Source organism: Dromaius novaehollandiae, chromosome 1, assembly GCF_036370855.1.
Source record: "Dromaius novaehollandiae isolate bDroNov1 chromosome 1, bDroNov1.hap1, whole genome shotgun sequence".
NCBI lineage: Eukaryota > Metazoa > Chordata > Aves > Casuariiformes > Dromaiidae > Dromaius > Dromaius novaehollandiae.
The window spans coordinates 169,957,588-169,975,198 of NC_088098.1; positions in this window are offsets into that span (position 1 = coordinate 169,957,588).

Sequence of the window (17,611 nt, forward strand, 5' to 3'; positions counted from 1 at the left end):
CCTTGGACCTGCCTCATCTCTGCAGACTTGCTTGGTGACCATCGAGCTCTTGGTTGATCCTTGTCCTGTTCTTGTCCTGGCCCTGCTCTCCCTGCTGGGCAGAGAGGTTATGCATGTTGGTCGGTCACTACCTGTCAACCTTGCTGACACCTTCGGCTCCTGACTCCCTGCCCTGATGGAGTGGCCTGACTTCACTGCTACCTGACAGATAATAACCAAAAAACCCCTTTTCTAAGGTTTCATTTGGGAGCTAAAATTGATAACATGTCAGTGCATAATAACCTGTGAAGCTCAGTCAGATCTAACTCTCTAATTAACTAAATTTCAAATCTATTTAATCACCTTCTGGAAATGCCTGATGATCACTGATACAATGAGATTTATTGAAAATGATGCTGAGGTTTACTTCTTTGGAAGTACATTTTGGAGAATAACCTTAGTTTGATCATATTGAAATCTTTTTGCTACCAGCCAACTTAATTCTGCATTGCTATGCTTTAGAAGTCTGAAACCTCTATCAAGAAGGGCTGTCTCATGATTTTGTTGATAAGCAGTATAAGCAGCCATTATCTGCTGATGAAATAAATTATTAGTTTGAACAATTAAGACATCAAGGGCTCATATATCCATAGAGGAAAGAGCAGTTTTCCAGAATGAAAATAATCTGAAATGCTACACGTACACTTACATATTTTTCTACCTACTTGTTGTGCATTATTTTGTGATAAATACCTTGCAGTTCCTGAGACTAGAGTATCATAACCATTTGCTTAGGTTGTCTGATGTTTCAAACTGTGATTATTATATACGTAAAAAAAGGCTCTGTGACATCTTTAGTATCATAGGTTTATATAAGTGGGAAGGGACGTCAGGAGGTCTCTATTCCAACCTTCTACTCGAAGCAGGAGCAGCTTGGAGATCAGACCAAGTTGCTCAGGGTTTTGTCCAGGCAAGTCTTGAAAACTTGCAAGGACAGAGACAGCACAACCTCTCTGGGCAACCTGCTCCACTGCCTGACTGTCCTCGTGGGGAAAAGGCTTCCTTATATTCAGGCTGTGAAGGGCCTGGCTCTATCTCCTTGCTGGCCCATAGGTGCTGTGGAGCTGCTCTTAGGTCCCCCCAATGACATCCCTCCTCCAGGCTGAAAAAAACCCTTCTCCCTCAGCCTACACCTGGAGGGCAAGCAGTTCAGCCCCAGCTATCCTGGTAGCCCTCCACTGGACTCACACTAGTTTGCTGATGTCCTGTACTGTTTTTCCTGTATTGGAGGATCCAAAACAGGATTAAGTATCTACATGTGGTCTAATGAATGCTGAATAGAAGCAAAATATCCCTTCCCACAATCAACTGCCTGTGCTCCTGTTAACACAGCCACAGATGCTGTTGGCTGTGTTTGCTGCCAGGGTGCAGTGCTGACTCATATTCAGCTCACTGTCCCCCAGGACCTGAAAACTCTTTTATGCAGAGCTGTTCCCCAGTCTGTCAGTCACCAGTCTATATCCCTGCCAGTGGGGTCTTCCTTCGCAGGGGCAGGACTTTACATTTGTCCTTGTTGAATTTCATCAGATTGGCCCATTCCTCCAGCCTGCCAAGGTCCCTCTGGACAGCAGCCCTGCCCTCCAGCATATCACAGAATCACAGAATGGTTGAGGTTGGAAGGGACCTCTGGAGATCATGTACTCCAAGCCCCCTGCTCAAGCAGGGTGACTCAGAACACATTGCACTGGATCGTGTCCGGGCGGCTTTTGAATATCTCCAGAGAAGGAGACTACACAACTTCTCTGGGCAACCTGTTCCAGTGCTTTGTCACCCTCACAGTAAAGAAGTTTTCCCTCATGTTCAGATGGAACTGCCTGTGTTTCAGTTTGTGCCTGTTGCCTCTTGTCCTGTCACTGGGCACCACTGAAAAGAGTCTGGCCCCATCCTCTTGACACCCTCCCTTCAGATATTTGTAGGCATTGATAAGATCCCCCCTCAGTCTTCTCTTCTCCAGGCTAAACAGCCCCAGATCTCTCAGCCCTTTCCCCATAGGAGAGCTGCTCCAGTCCCCTAATCGTCTTCATAGCCCTACACTGGACTCGCTCCAGTAGCTCCATGTCTCTCTTGTACTACGGAGCCCAGAACTGGACACTACTCCAGATGTGGCCTCACCAGGGCTGAGTAGAGGGGAAGAATTACCTCCCTTGACCTACTGGCAATGCTCTTCCTAATGCAACCGAGGATACCATTGGCCTGCTTGGCCACAACGGCACATTGCTGGCTCGTGGTTAACTTGTTTTCCACCAGGACTCCCAAGTCCTTTCCAGTAGGTCAACTCCCAACCTCTACTGGTGCATGGGGTTATTCCTCCCTAGGTGTAGGACTCTGCACTTCCTTTTGTTGAACTTCATGAGGTCCCTCTCCACCCAACTCTCCAGCCTGTCCAGGTCCCTCTGAATGGCAGCACAACCCTCTGTTGTATCATCAGCAAACTTGCTGAGGGTGCACTCTGTCCCTTCATCCAGGTCATTGATGAACAAGTTGAACAATACTAGACCCACTGACCCACTACTGAGCCCTGGAGGACACTGCTAGCTACAGGCCTCCAGCTAGACTCTGAGCCACTGATCACAACCCTCCGAGCTCTGACATTCAGCCAGTTCTCAAGCCACCTCAGTGTCTGCTCATCTAACCCACACTTCCTGAGCTTACCTATGAGGATGTTATGGGAGACAGTGTCGAAAGCCTTCCTGAAGTCAAGGTAGACAACATCCATTGCTCTCCCCTCATCTACCTAGCCAGTCATTTCATGATAAAAGGCTCTCAGATTGGTTAAGCATAATTTCACCTTGGTGAACCCATGATGACTACTCCTGGTCACCTTATTTTCCTCCACATGTCTAGAGAGGACAGGATGAGCTGCTCCATCACCTTTCCAGGGATGGAGGTGAGGCTGACTAGCCTGTAGTTCTCTGGGTCCTCCTTCTTGCCCTTTTTGAAGACTGGAGTGACATTGGCTTTCTTCCAGTCCTCAGGCACCTCTCCTGTTCTCCACGACCTTTCAAAGATGACAGAGTGGCCTAGCAATAACATCTACTAGCTCCCTCAGCACTCATGGATGCATCCCATCAGGGCCCATGGATTTGTGGGTGTCAAGTTTGCCTAAATGATCTCTAAACAACTGGTTCCCTCAGTTTAGTGCCATCTACGAATCTGATAAGAGTGCACTGCATCACCTTCTCCAGGCCACTCATGAGGATGTTAGACAGGACAGGTCCCAGTACAGACACTTGCAGTACTCCCCTTGTTACAGGCCTCCAGGTAACATTGAGCACAAACCTAGCAGCCTGACCATTCGACCTCTTTTTCCTGTCTGGTTGTCCATTCATCCGTATTGGATGCAAGAATATTATGGGAGACAGTGTCAAAAACCTTGCTGAAGCTGAAATAAATGACATCCACTACTCTGCCATAGTCCACAAATCTAACCATTCTATCACAGAAGACAATCAGGTTGGTAAGCATGACTTACCCATGGTAAACCCATGCTGTCTGTTCCCAGTCACCTTCTGCTTCATGTATGCAGAAATGTGTCCAAGAAGACTCACTTCAAGATTTTCCCAGGGACCAAAGTGAGACTGATCAGCCCATAGCTCCCTGGATTGTCTGTTCTGCATTTTCTGAAAATAGGTACAACATTTGCCTTTCTCCAGTCATCAGGGACCTCCTCTAATCTCCAGGACCTTTTGATGATAGACAGCAACCCTGGAAGGATATCAGTCCCTTCAGCACTCTCAAATGCACCCATCAGGTCCCATGGACCTATATGGGTTCAGTTCACTCAAGTAATCCTTGACTGGACTCTCGTCCGCTGCTTGTCATTCACCACCTCCTTGAACCCTGTCTGTAAGAAGTGAGGCTTGGGAGACCATGTTGGTGAAGACTCAGGCAAAGGAGGTATTGCATACCTCAACCTTAGCTGTGTCTGCTGTCAGCAAGTCACCCACCCATTCAGCAGTGATCCTACATTTTCCTTGTTCAGCCGTTTACTATCTATGTAGCCACTGAAGCTCTTCTGTTTTTTGCCCTTGATGTCACCTGTAAGTGTCAAATTCAGTCGAGCTTTGGCTTTCCTACATGCTCATGAAACATTTTAAAATTTCTCCTTTGTAGCCGGTCCCTGCTTTTACCTCCTGGATGCTACTTTTTTGCACTGGTGTTCATTCATGAGTTCCCTATTTAAGATGCTATTCTTCTGATATGTCTACTTGTTTTCCTGAGGTTTTGGATGGACTGTTCTTGTGCTTGGAAGATGCTGTCCTCACATACCTGCCAGCTTTCCAGAGTGATTGTGCTCTTCACAGCTTCCTCTTATGGGATCCCACCTGCTGGTTTCCTACCTAAGCCAAAATTTGCTGTCCTAAAGTCCAGCTATATTATCATTAATTAATCAAAGTATAGTCATGAGTGAGGTTGCACAGAGATTCTATTGTTAATTTCTACAGGATAATTAAAAAAAAATTTTTTTTAAATGTTTTTCTTTAGAATCCATGAGATCAGTATTAATCTTTGCATTTTGCCTGATGACAATGAACAAATAAGTATATCTGTAAACTTTTTAGGTACTATGTTTATAAAATGTTTATTATTTAGATGGTCAAAAAAAACCTCTTGGCTTTTGAACCTTAAGGTTTTGGAGTTCTCTCTCACCATCTTAAAAGCTTTAATGGTTATTTAAATCACCTAGTTGAGGGAGTTTGGTGAATATACTAGCAGTTGTAATGGTGTGAAACTTCAGAACGTTTCAAAACTCAAGTTTCAAATTAATTATTTTTTTTTAAGATTTTTTTCTAAGCTACTTTTATTCTTTTTTCTATTTTTCCTTTTCTTTCTATCGCACTGACACATTTTTCTGGGTTATTTTTGGAAGAAATATTCAGACATAGATAGAAGAGGTATTGGATTGAATTTCAGCCACTTATTTTTCTTTCTTTTAAATCTTTCTAAAATAATTTCCAAAAATGATATAAAATCTGTAGGATTTGCATGAGCGCTGTGCTGTAAATCACATGCAGAACTGAGAACACATCATTCTAAATTTGAGATCCAAATCAAACTAAATCTTGTCATTGGTGGACTCTGAGACCAAAGCAACTGTACAGGCACCCTTACGTGTACAATATCCTCATTAATACAGAGGCAAAGAATAACTGAACATCCTATTGATGAAGGGAAAGAAGATATGAGCAAAATATATGTTGATAGTTTCTGTATCTGGATTATAAAACCCTTCAGGCTATTCAAAGCAAACTTTAAAGACCTAACACAAAGCTGAAGCAGAGGCATTATATGAATACAAAGGTCACCTTTGCACATTACTTCCCATGAGGCATAGTTTATGCATATTTTTACTTTACATGAGTAATGTGACTTTTTAAAAATTCTAAGGAGAATTAAAAATATTACAGAAATTCTCTTTGCTTTCCTGTATCCAAACTTACATCTTCAAACCTTTGTAAAAAAACCCGAGCAAATGAACAGAAAAACTTTTGAGTATATGTTATATGTGTTTTAATTTCTCTTGCTTGTACATAAGTAAGTAGCAAAATGTAATCTTAATGCATTGTTTGGTTAAGTCTGGGCAAGAAAGTCATCTTCATGTGATACTGCATATAGATATAGAGCATTACTCTGAGACAACAGCATCACACTGTTTGCATTTTCTGAGGTCTGACTTCCTATTTTACGTCTCGGTGACTATATCTGCATTATTCACTTAGCAAAAAATACATTGTGTTCAACAGTAAAAGCTGCGGAAATAACACAATCATTTTCTAATATTAAGAGAAACTAAACAGTCTTTAGAACAGTTATTCAATACTCCATAAGTTCAAGAGCATTTTCTCATCTTTATGCAAATTGTTTCGTATCTGTATGATTCAGCGAATGATCTCCTTTGTTGCTAAAGTTATAGGCCAATTATAGCTAATCAGCTGTGATTGCAAGATCATAGCAAAAGTTTTGGCAGTTTGGCTGTAGGCATTTTCATGTAAACTTATTATTACAGATCTAAACTCCTAATTTAATAAGCATTGCTAACAAATTGAAGATCTGTAGCTCATCAGGAGCTATTCTACTTGCTGCAGAAAAGGGGCATTTCACCAAAATGAATAGAGATATTTCTCCGGTGTGAGCGAAACTTAACTTCAAGGGCACCTTTTTCTTTCTTTCTTCCTTTCTTTTTTTTTTTTTTTTTTTTTTTTTAATTTGTCTAAGGCTGCAGTCATCACTGATGGAATGATCTCAAATTCATTAGATCTGTAAACCTGTGCCAGACAGGTCATCCTTATTTTCACTCTTATTTCTTGTTTTGGAATGTTTGGCACAGCTAATCAGGTTGATTTTGTTGATATATGAAAAGGATTACAGACGGGAAAGCAGCTGGAAATAATGTCTGCATGCTGATATTTTCTTAAGATGACTTATATCCATTCTCTGAGCGCACACTTCATGGGCGTAAGATTAATGTTTTAGTGATAATGATTAATAATTCATGACGTAGTAAATGAGTGATGGGAAGAGGTAATTTCCTGATACCTAATGGATGGTTGGAGTATTTCAGGGACTGAAAGATACTCAAAAAGACAGCTATCCCCCTGAAGATCATTATTACTCAAGAGCATTAAGAATACATTCCAGAGAATAACAACCTTTTAGTGTATAGATAAATGAAAAGTGTAATTGAACATTCTCATCATTGTTGTGTTCTGCTTAAAGCACTTTTTTTTTCCATTTACCTTGCAAGGAACGATGCAACAATGAAGAATTAAGCAGCACTTCATTTGCAAAGTTCTGTTAAATTTATAAGCAATGCATAGTATCATGGTTCCACTTTGAGACTATATTTGATTGATTTTTTTTTTCTTCTCCAATAAAAGAATCTTTTGGACCAGTAGAGGAAGAGGTATCAGATTCACTGTGTGGGTGTTCACCATGTGGAAATCGGATTATTACCAGACAGAACCCAAAATAAGAGAAATCTCTAAGGTTTCTACTGGCATGTTTATATACCTGCAGAGTTTTTCATTTTTGGCTTATGTTAACAGCTTCATAGATCTGTTTTCTCTGGAATGACTTTTTTTTCTTTTTTTTTAAGTTTATAATTCTGACTTTTGGAATCTCATTTTTAAAGCTTAAGCTATCTGAAAGCCATTTGCTTATTATTAAATAGGCCATGCAAGAAATCTACATGTAGTCCTCTGTTTTCTACAGCTTTGTTTTTTCTGGTTTCTAGCCCCTTCTGTTAATCTTTTCCCTACCTCATTCTATAGCTACCAGCTAATAAAGGGGAAGAAAATAGAAATACTAAAAATGTTGAATGGAAAGAGCAAAAAGAGAAGTAATCTCATTTAAATTTAGCTATTCAAATATTGCAAATGTGATTAATCTAATCAAACTTTAGATGTCTACAAAATAGATATCTGCAAATGACATAGTCACAATAGAATGACTTCCTTTACAGTCAAGGGAAAAAAGGCACTTTCAGGTTCTGGTTCTTTTAACTTCCTCTAGATGTCTACTTTAGAATGAGAAGAATTGTGCCCTTGACTCTAGTAACTATGCTTGACCAAATCTTCACTGACTATGCAGGCAGCCAAGGATCAAGACCTCAGAAATTGATTTGGATATCAAAGCTCTCAGAATGAATCTAATATTCTCTTCTTTAACCTGCATTACAGAAGAAAAAAAGAAGAGAAGAAAATAGTTTAAATATATTTCCACCCGCCCTGTCCTATTAAAAGTATTTCTATAGCTACAGTGGAATCTAAAGGCTTCATACAAATATGTTATTGGGCATCCAAAAAATCAGCTTTGCAATAACTAGTTTAAAAATAGGTGTCTTTCCCTGCTAACTTCCCATCTTACACAATCTGGCTGTCTCTGTTATCATCTTGTAACAGAATTTAGATAAATGGCATAAATTGTTGATAGTAACACAGAGCTGGCTAATAGAAAAACTGAATATGTCTTTAATCTGTTTTACTCAGTACTCTGTGTGGTGCTTCCTCACAGCTTCACAGCTTGGCATCCTCTTTTCACATCTCTCTGCATGACATCATAGTGGTGATATTATGTCATAGTGTTTATGTCATAACTCCTTCATTAAAGTGCTCATCCACGATGTGGGATACCATTTTTTTTTCCTATTATTTTTCCAGCTCTTTCTTGTGGAAAAGAGTTTGGGTGCAGTGGCAGGACAGAGGTGTGGGAAGGAAGTGTCAGACTGGAGGAAGAGAGGAAAGATGTGCATATGCATAGATGTGTTTGACACAGAAGCCTATTTCTGAAGGAGCTCAGCTGGACAGTAAGTTTAGGATGAATTCCCTGCTTTTGGAATTATTGGTGTGTTTTCCTATTAAATACAAAAACATTTGCTTGATGAAGTTTTATATCTTCTCCTCCCAATAACTGACCTAAAAGAGTCATGCTGCTTCCTTATCGTTGATTTAAAATTAAGACACTTGCTAAAGATCAGACTGATCTTGAGATACATTAGTGGTACCCTAGGCCCACATATCACTTCACAGGATGTGGACAACATTAAGCTTAGTTTCTTGCCTCCAGCTGAATTGAAGCCAGAATTATGTCCCAGATATTTGTAGTACTTGCAACAACCGGCATTAAGACTGCATCCAAACTGGAGAGAAGTGTAGCGGTGGAGGAGCTCTGGAGGCTTCATTCCCCAGTCATCCAACCTAGAGGCTTGCTGGGCCCTGCTGGCACTCCTTCCCTGCCTCTGTCAGGCACTTGAATTACTTTTTCAACCTGCGCTTTCAGTCCAGATCATCTTTAAGGGTTACAACACAAGCATATTTTTAAGCAGCTAATGATCTTTCATTTGATATGATGATTCAAGTACTTCAAAGTCAGCCAAACACTTTAAAACACAGTTGAATTGAAGCCCTTAAAAAAAAATTTTCAAAGCATAATCAATGTTTAAAGCAATGGTTTCTCAATATCATGTTTTTATTTATTCTGTCATCAAAGAGCATTTTTTCTGAGTGTTTCATCAAAATTTTGATGAATAAATAAAAGGTGTAATCTGATTTAATCTCTGATATTGCTGTGATAAACAATTTCTGTAATAATTACTATAATAGTTACTATAGTAATTACTATAATAAGAGAGTTTTGATTTTATTTTTGATGTTTATTTAAAGTCTTCCCTCTGTTCCACAAAAAATCATGCTGTTCAGATCAAGAAGAAAATATATGCACAAATTAAAATAATTAAAAAAATATCATGGGCTATATTATCTCATACATATGCATGGAAAACATTTGATAGAAACTGCACAGTTCTTTGCAAGTGGCAAGTGACCATCTCTTCACCGCTAACAAGGTGGAAGATCTAGGCTGAATTCTAGCTTTTTTTTTTTTTTTTTTTTAAGTGATTAAGACAAAAATAAAAGCACATTGAAAGCCAGAAAGTTTCAGTCAGAGAGATGCTAAAATGTCAGTAATTAACCTGCCTGCAGCCAACTTCAGGAAATACTCACAGAACTGACCACAATGTCTCGCTTTATGTTAACTTTAGAACCATTTAGGAATAAATACTTCAAACTTGCCCATAAAACCTTAATGGAAATCAGCAACAGCAAAAAAATGGTGAGAAATATAAAAACAAGTGTAAGTTCCCAGTCAAAGCAGAATTTTTCACACAAAAAGAAACTGGAAAGATACTTGCATACAGACACATTTAAGAGACACTTTCATAAGAGACACTTGCATAAGAATGTGAGGCAAATAGTCCTGGGGACTTGGGTAGTGGTGTATTTTGTCACCTTTTTTGAAACATAAAAATTACCCAGGGCACATATTGGAAAACAGAACCATCACTTCTACCATTTGATCTGTCACAACTGAGCTATAAAATGGAGTTAAGACAAAACAACAGACAGAAAATATCAGTTTATATCCATCATTCCTGAACAGTTTTTTGGTGTAGTTGGAATTCCCTAGTGAAGAACTTTGAGTCCAAGATTGATTTATGATTATCATGATAGCCACACACAGAAAATGATGTCAGTCTTTCCAGATATTACTTAAATTGATACTGAGATAAATATTCTTATGCTATAGATGGCTGGAATGAATGAGTTAACGCAATAATTTAAAAACTTGTGCTTGTGACCAGTCATTATCTACTGGAATATTAGAAGGAAAAGACCAACAAAGATGTAGCAAAATTGCCTCTACAAAGCTGTTCTTCTCAGCACTCAAGAGAAAGATTATAATTAATTTATTTTAATTTAATTTAATTTACTGAGAATAGAGTATAATCTAGAAAGTAATTTTTAGTGAGTCTCTTGGCTCATAAGAGTTGTGGAACAAATGTTATTTCAAACATAATCTGAAACACTTAATTGCAAGTCCCTGTTCTGCCAGATATTTAACCTTTTGTTTAATTATTAGTATTGTTCCTGAGAGGTCTTTACAATCTGCCATCTCTTCATTGTTCCACTACCAAAAAGGAGATGAGTGAAACAATTTCTGAATATTTGCCATTAAAAGTTTTGAAATATTTTACAAGAATGTAGTGAACCAAAGAGGAAATGCTACCTAATAACTCTGATTGACACATTTGAAATAAGGATTTGTTCAACAAAATGAACCTATAAGAAGTTCTGTTTTGATAGCACGACATAATAACATTAGCTAAATCTCTCCCTCTCAATAGTATTTTTATTTTCCATTAATTTAAAGGGGTGAAATCCCATTAGAACATTAATATTAATTATAAGTACTTGTAATCTAGTAATGTCTTCAGGCAGATTCACCCATTGGTCATATTATCTTCCATTTAAGTCATGTATCCTGAAAAATACTGGTGCAGCTCTGAATTTATACCTGTAAAAACATTCACTGAGTCAAGAAGGATATTAATAAATTTAAGCCTTGTGAGCTTGGGACTGAAGAATGTCTTGCTGACTTCTACAGACAGGAGTCAACCATATCTTCAAAAGATTTTATGCTTTTCTTTTTGGGATGTCTTGCTAAATATGCAGGGATCCTGACTGTGGTTTCCGGAAACCTTTTCTTTAAAGTGATGATGCTAAAAATACCAAAAGGGCTCAGAACTGCTGAAGTTACCTTTTATGAGATCATAAACTGCAGCGTGATGACTTCTGAGGTACAGAAGCTCAGATCAACCGGGTCAGATCAAACCAAAATGAAAGTGATTCGGAAACAAAAGCCCTCGCTGCCCACGGATGGATCTCGGGACAGCTGCTCGGCTTTCCTCGTGCTTGCAGTACAGTGGTTTTTGGAGGCTTCCCGGGTTGCAGGGAATTTGAGGCAGTGCACTCTGCGCTCCTGCAAACTCCCTTTCTGCCGCCTCTGAGTCTTTATAGTGCGCCTTGCTCCTGTTCTCGGGAATACGCACTGAGGCAGGGAGACCTCTGCTCTTGCTCTCCGGCTCTCTCCCAGAAAGGGAACGGTCTTCCCCTCTCCGAAGGCCTGCTCACGGAACCAGCATACAGCAGCCCACAGCAGACAGACAGGTCGACTTTCTCCCTCCGGCCAAGCCGCGCTTTGCAGCAAGACGTAACATACAACAAAGAAGAAAAGACAATTTATTTGGCACCCTTAATATGAGATCGTTTGTATACACATTGAGCTGTCATGCGTGGAAATGTTCACCATCTCCTGATAACACTGGCTCTCTCATTAGACCTGAATACCCCATTTATGGAGAGCTGATTAATGTACTTACATTAGAGCTATTCTTGATGAAACACAAAATCACATCATAACAGGATATGAAGTTAGAATGGATGATTATTTTAACCTCTGTAGCTTGGAAAAATAAATATTCTTAAAATTAGCACTCTAGCATTTTAAAACATAAAAAGGTCAGTTGTAGAGTTTCCTGAAGGAAATGAAAACTTGATCAAAGATTACAGTAAGTAACGAATTTGAATTGCATTTTTACTTAAATGATATGTCACACTTGCAAAACTGTTTTCCCATGGTAATATCAGGCCCCACCAGCCTGCCCTGTCTCTGCCCCCACCTGGGGTCCCCCCGCGCAGCCCCGGGGTTGTCAGTCACTGCCCCGCGATGCCACAGCGGTGCTGGCTCCAGCCCCGCTGTGGCCCGGCCCCTGCTCGGCCATGGGACCCCCAGACCCGGCGCACTGGTCAGCGGCCCCCGATGCCCCTCAGGGCTGGGGCTGCTCTGGCTCCCCTGGGGCACTGCTCCCTTGGGGCAGCAGGACGCGACCTGGCGGCCGGCTCTGGCCTGGCCCGGCCCCACCAGCAGCCCCCAACCGGCAGTAACTACTTTTCTCCCTTATATATGGAATAAGGCTGAGTCAGGAATCAATCTTTACATCATCCTACTGGAAACTTCTCCAGCCTGACACAATATTCATTCCATCAGCAATTACTTTTTGAGATACATTAGATACTCAGGCTTTTTTGTTAAAGTGTATGTAATACTGCATGGCTAGGTTGAAGTTCACCATTTTTGACTGCATGGTTACAAGATGTCATAATTTATTATGCTTATCTTCCTAAGGAAATGTAAATAAATATACTAAACCTGCTGTAACAATAATTCTCCTGAAGTAATATTTTAGGGAAGTCACCAGTACTGCCAGAAAGAGAAATTTATGAGACAATGAGAATAACCTTCTATACATTAGGATGAGGATATATTCTTCACTTAGCAGCTTCTAGACTGAAGTTGGCAACGCTTTCTTCATTTAAGACTGCAGGCATTAAATAAGTATCTAAAAATAGAATATCATAAAATGAGACTAGAGCTATAAAAAGTAATAAAAATTTAAATCTGTTCTTCTGTGAGCAGAGAACTATAGTACTCATGAACTACAATATGTTTATTATTTCTCATTAGTAGTTGGAGAATATATCATATGATCCAACCATATATTTGAAAACTGCAACTGAATTGAAATATCATATTGAAGTTGGTGCAGTAGAGACTGCAATCATTATGGCAGCTTTCTAGCCAGGCATTTCTGAAATTACTGCTGTAGAATATCCAGATTTGGAAAACACATTTCTGAGGATATAACCCTTGGAACGTGCACTTAGTATGTTCTGAAAACAACATTCAACAGGTCTGCCGTGATCAGGTTTGGGTACTCCTCAGAAATTCGTGAAGACCTATCAGAAAAAAACCCCCATTTTTCATAATGGATCAGAATTTCCCTGACTGCTAATGAGTGTTCCAGAAATCTCACTCAGGTGCAACATTGATCTATTTTTCATAGAACTATCATCTTCAGAACAGTACTTTTCAATGAGAAATAAAACTTCCTCCCAAACTCATGGCAATAACATTTCCTAAAGCTCTAAAGTTCCAGCATTTGCTTCAGCAATGTGCGACAATTATACTCTTGCCCCCTAAAGACAAGAATATGCTACTATTTGCATAAGGTAGCAGCTCTTTAAATAAGAAGCACATGCTCTTCTGTAAATAGATCAGACAGCAAAATATTATCAGTAACTGGATTTTACTGCTAACATGAAAATATGGAGGTATTTGTGAACAATATAGTCACCTAACATTCATAAATATGTATTCATAATATGCTGCACATCATTGCCAAAGTCATATTGGCCCTGTGATAGCCAATAGTTTAGTGAACTCCTACAGTACCTGTTCTTTCCTAAAAAGGGCTTTCTCTCACTCTTCAAATGCTACTATTCCATTATGCTGTTGCATATTAAGAGATCACATTTTTACAACCAGATACCAGATAGTATAAACATCTAGTAAGCTCTGTGAAATATTCAAAGTCTCTTTTTCTTTAAAGACTTAAATCTAGACCTCCCAGGCTTCTTCTACATTGGAAAAAAAGGTAGATTGTTTCCTGGAATGACTGCCTAATGCTAAAAGAACCGTAAATGAATATGTGCCTGCCTGGCCAGATAGGAAATTTCCTGCTTGCCTGAAGAAGCCTGTGAGCATCTAGAAGAACTGCTCCTGTTTAAACTCTGCTGTGGTCACTGGTCAGGTAAAGAAGTACCAAAACACAATTTCAGCTCTGGGAAGGGTTGAATAATATATTCAGTAGTATGTTCAGAGTAGTGTATCCTTGAAAGAAAGAAAGAGAGAAAGAGAGAAAGAGAAAGAGAGAGAAACAAAGAGAAAGAGAGAGAAAGAAAGGGAGAGAGAGAGACAAAGAGAAAGAAAAAGAGAGAGAAAGAGAGAGAGAAAGAGAGAGAAAGAAAGAAAAAGAAAGAAGGAAAGAAGGAAGGAAGGAAGGAAAGAAGGAAGGAAGGAATCTGATTTTACTGAGTGTGTTAAAAGCTTGATGAAGGTAAGGCTGGTATTTTTGAATGACTGCCCAGTAGTCCACATGCTTGTCCAGGGAATGAGTCCAGGGAACAGGGCATTGCTCTAGCTTACTGGTTGCACTGAGTTAGAGGAAGAGGACACACTTCCTCTTAGCTTATTATCAAAGGCATTAGTTATACACTCTCTTGTGTATTCCCCTGAACACACGATACCTGGATAAACAGTGGCCTAAATTCAATAGCAGGGGTGGAAGCTGACATCACTCAGTATAGTCCATAGCCTGGCAGCAAGGTACTTGCCTGGATTTTGGTTGAAAAATGTCTTGCTGAGAAAGGATTACATCTTGAGAAAGTACCTTTATGATTAGGTTACTGTAGAAAGGAGTCTATTGCTTTCTGCTTTCTTTACCAGGTATTTACAATCAAAAAAAAAAAAAAAAAAAAAAAAAAAAAAAAAAAGAAAAAAGGTCCTAGAGAGACAAAATAATGTAATATTCATCCTGATTGCAATAGTTATTTTAGAAAGGGGAAAAACTCAGACATAGTCCTAACAGCTCTGGGGAGCTGTCTGTAGCTGCTAGCATTCTGGCTGACTTTTCTCAGGCATTGAGCTTTACCCATGGACCAGGTAGAGAATTAATTCAGGTGTCAGGATCAAGCAAGGTGGAACTAGAGGCTTAACTGCTAGATGTTAATAGACTGTACTTTGCCATCTCAGTATAAAACCATCCCTTCTTTTGCTTTCTCAAAGTAGGTAACTCCTTCCTCATAATTTCTTTAGTAGAAATGGGGAATAAGGCTGTTTAATCTTTCCAGCAACTGAGTGTCCTGGCTGTTCGGTTGCCAGTCTGTAGTGCCCCCCATCTCCCATCCACTCTTTGAAGAATATTGGTAGCTAAGAGGATTCAGAATCTATCAGAGGAGTTGAAAAGCACCTGAAAGCTAGGGACTACCAAAGTAGGTTTTGTTCCTGAGTCTTCAGACCAAGAATAGTCTTGATTATGAGAGAAGATTGAAATACATGTCTTAAAATACATTTTTCATTTTGTTCCATTTCAATGTATAGTCACTGCTGTTGAGACCTAATGACCTCATTAAATTGCAAATTTGCATTAGCAGACTGTAAGCAGGGATGTCATAAGTAAATTACATAATGATTTCAATGCTGAGCATAGCTTTTGTGGAAATTAATGTACAGTCTGCGTTGGCAGCACAATGCCAATTAAAAATGGTAATTGCATGTAAATCTGAGTTATAGGGTTCAGATATAAGTAATTCAAGTGACTAATATAAACAGGTATTAAGATGAAAAAATAGTGATTTTTCTAGTTGCTAAGATTTAATTTTGTTCCTTTCATGTTGTCTCATTCTTTACTTAATGCACATACTTTTTCATGTTTTCTTTTATGGAAATAAGTAAGATTAGAAGTTTCTGTACTTTTTTTCTGAAGCAGTTAGAGCAATGAGTTCCTAATATTCACGACTATGGATTACGTGGAAGTCTGGTATAAACCTTCTGTAAAGTTTGATGCATGGATTATATCTAGATGCATGCGACCTTTTATATAGGCCTTGTTCACTCTGCTCTCTTCTGTCAAATCAGAGAAGTAATATGTAATATTGCAATTATTAATAATATGGCAATTCAGGCCATCTACTCTAAGCTGTCATCCTGACATCTCTCAAAATCAGCTGACACTTCCATTTGGCACATAGTTTCCCATGCACGCTGAGAAGCTTGCTAGCTTGTTGAATAAATTCTCCTCTACATCTGAGCTTTGTTGCAATTCAGAGATGTATTGAGTGATCTAAATCTCTGTTGGAACTTAATCTGTCAGCCTTGCCAGGTGCTACTCAATTCAGTGGGACTGCATGGGGTTCAACTGGAAACTATTGGAATCTTACATTATAAACTTACACATCCAGTGAATGGTTGGAATACCTTTTCTTTCTAAATAGATTACAATCACAAATCCTGCATTGCTGTAAAATGGCTAGATTTAGAGGCTGCAGAAAAATTGGTGTTGGTTATTTGCCACCTTCTTGCTGAAATGCAGATCATTGCGGAGAAGGGAATGCAAGAGCCATGCACTCAAAGGGAAAACAACAGGCAAGAGCCTGGGCAAGGCTTGTCTCTGATGCAGGGATATCTCCATTTTTACTTAAGAATCACCAGGCAAAATACAAGAAATTCGAGAACATGGTTTTGTCCACCCTTATAATAGTTTAATACATATATTACATATCCAGTGTAGGGTAGGAAGACTTCACATCAAAAATTTGCTTCTAAATTGTTTTTAAGTTCCTTTTAAATTTATTTTGCATAACTTCCATCATCTTTTGATGAGTCTTCATTGCACCTCCCTTCTTCTCATCCATAATTCCAAATACATTCATTCAAATTTCTAAATTTAAATTATGCTAGAGATCATGTCTGGTGGGAAATGGAAGATTATTCTGATAGCATTTTTTTGTTGTTAGTAGCAGTAGTACACGAACATCTCTGTTATGTTGCCTAACTTTTGCCTTTCCATCCATCATATTTAATTCTGTACTTAGATTTCTTTTCCCCGTTCTTACTACATTTTCCATCTTACGATTACATCTATTATTTGGGCAAACTAATTTAGAACTCTAAGCATTTTATAAATCTAAACTGTCAGATTTCAGCTGAACAAGGCTTACAGTCTTTAGTTTTTCATGTAGATTTTGGGTTGCATGAACAACACTTTAATTTTCCAAGGGAAATCAAGTTAAAACTGACCAAAGTAAAGCCCTGGAAAACTTTACAGCTAAAATATTTCAACCTAATGCCAAATCATCAAACTTTTTCTTAGAAATGCTTTTAAAGGATCTGTATAACTGAGGCTCCTGCTGTCTTGAATTTCAGCTTTAATTTCTGTAATAATTATTTTAGCAGATAAGGAAGAAAAAAAGAAAACTCTGTCTCCCATGCCTATTTTGCCACATAGTGAAATGCCATGTTTGAGCTTAATACTTGAATTTTATGTAACTCAACTGAAATTAAAATATGAAAATAAATTGTTATGCATATGTTTCAGAAGAAATGTGCCTTTTCTGCTAATACAGATTTTTTAAATAAAAAACATATTGAGTAATATGACTAATAATGCTCTAATAAGCAAAATTTTAGACATTAGTCTTATGAAGACTGAAGACTTGGAGATGCAAATAGAAGATCAGAGAATTAAGCAAGATGGAAAAAAGTTCTTTAACATAACTATGGTCAATGGTATTTGAAAATTCAGGAATTTATTGGTTAAAAATTTGAACTCAGTTTC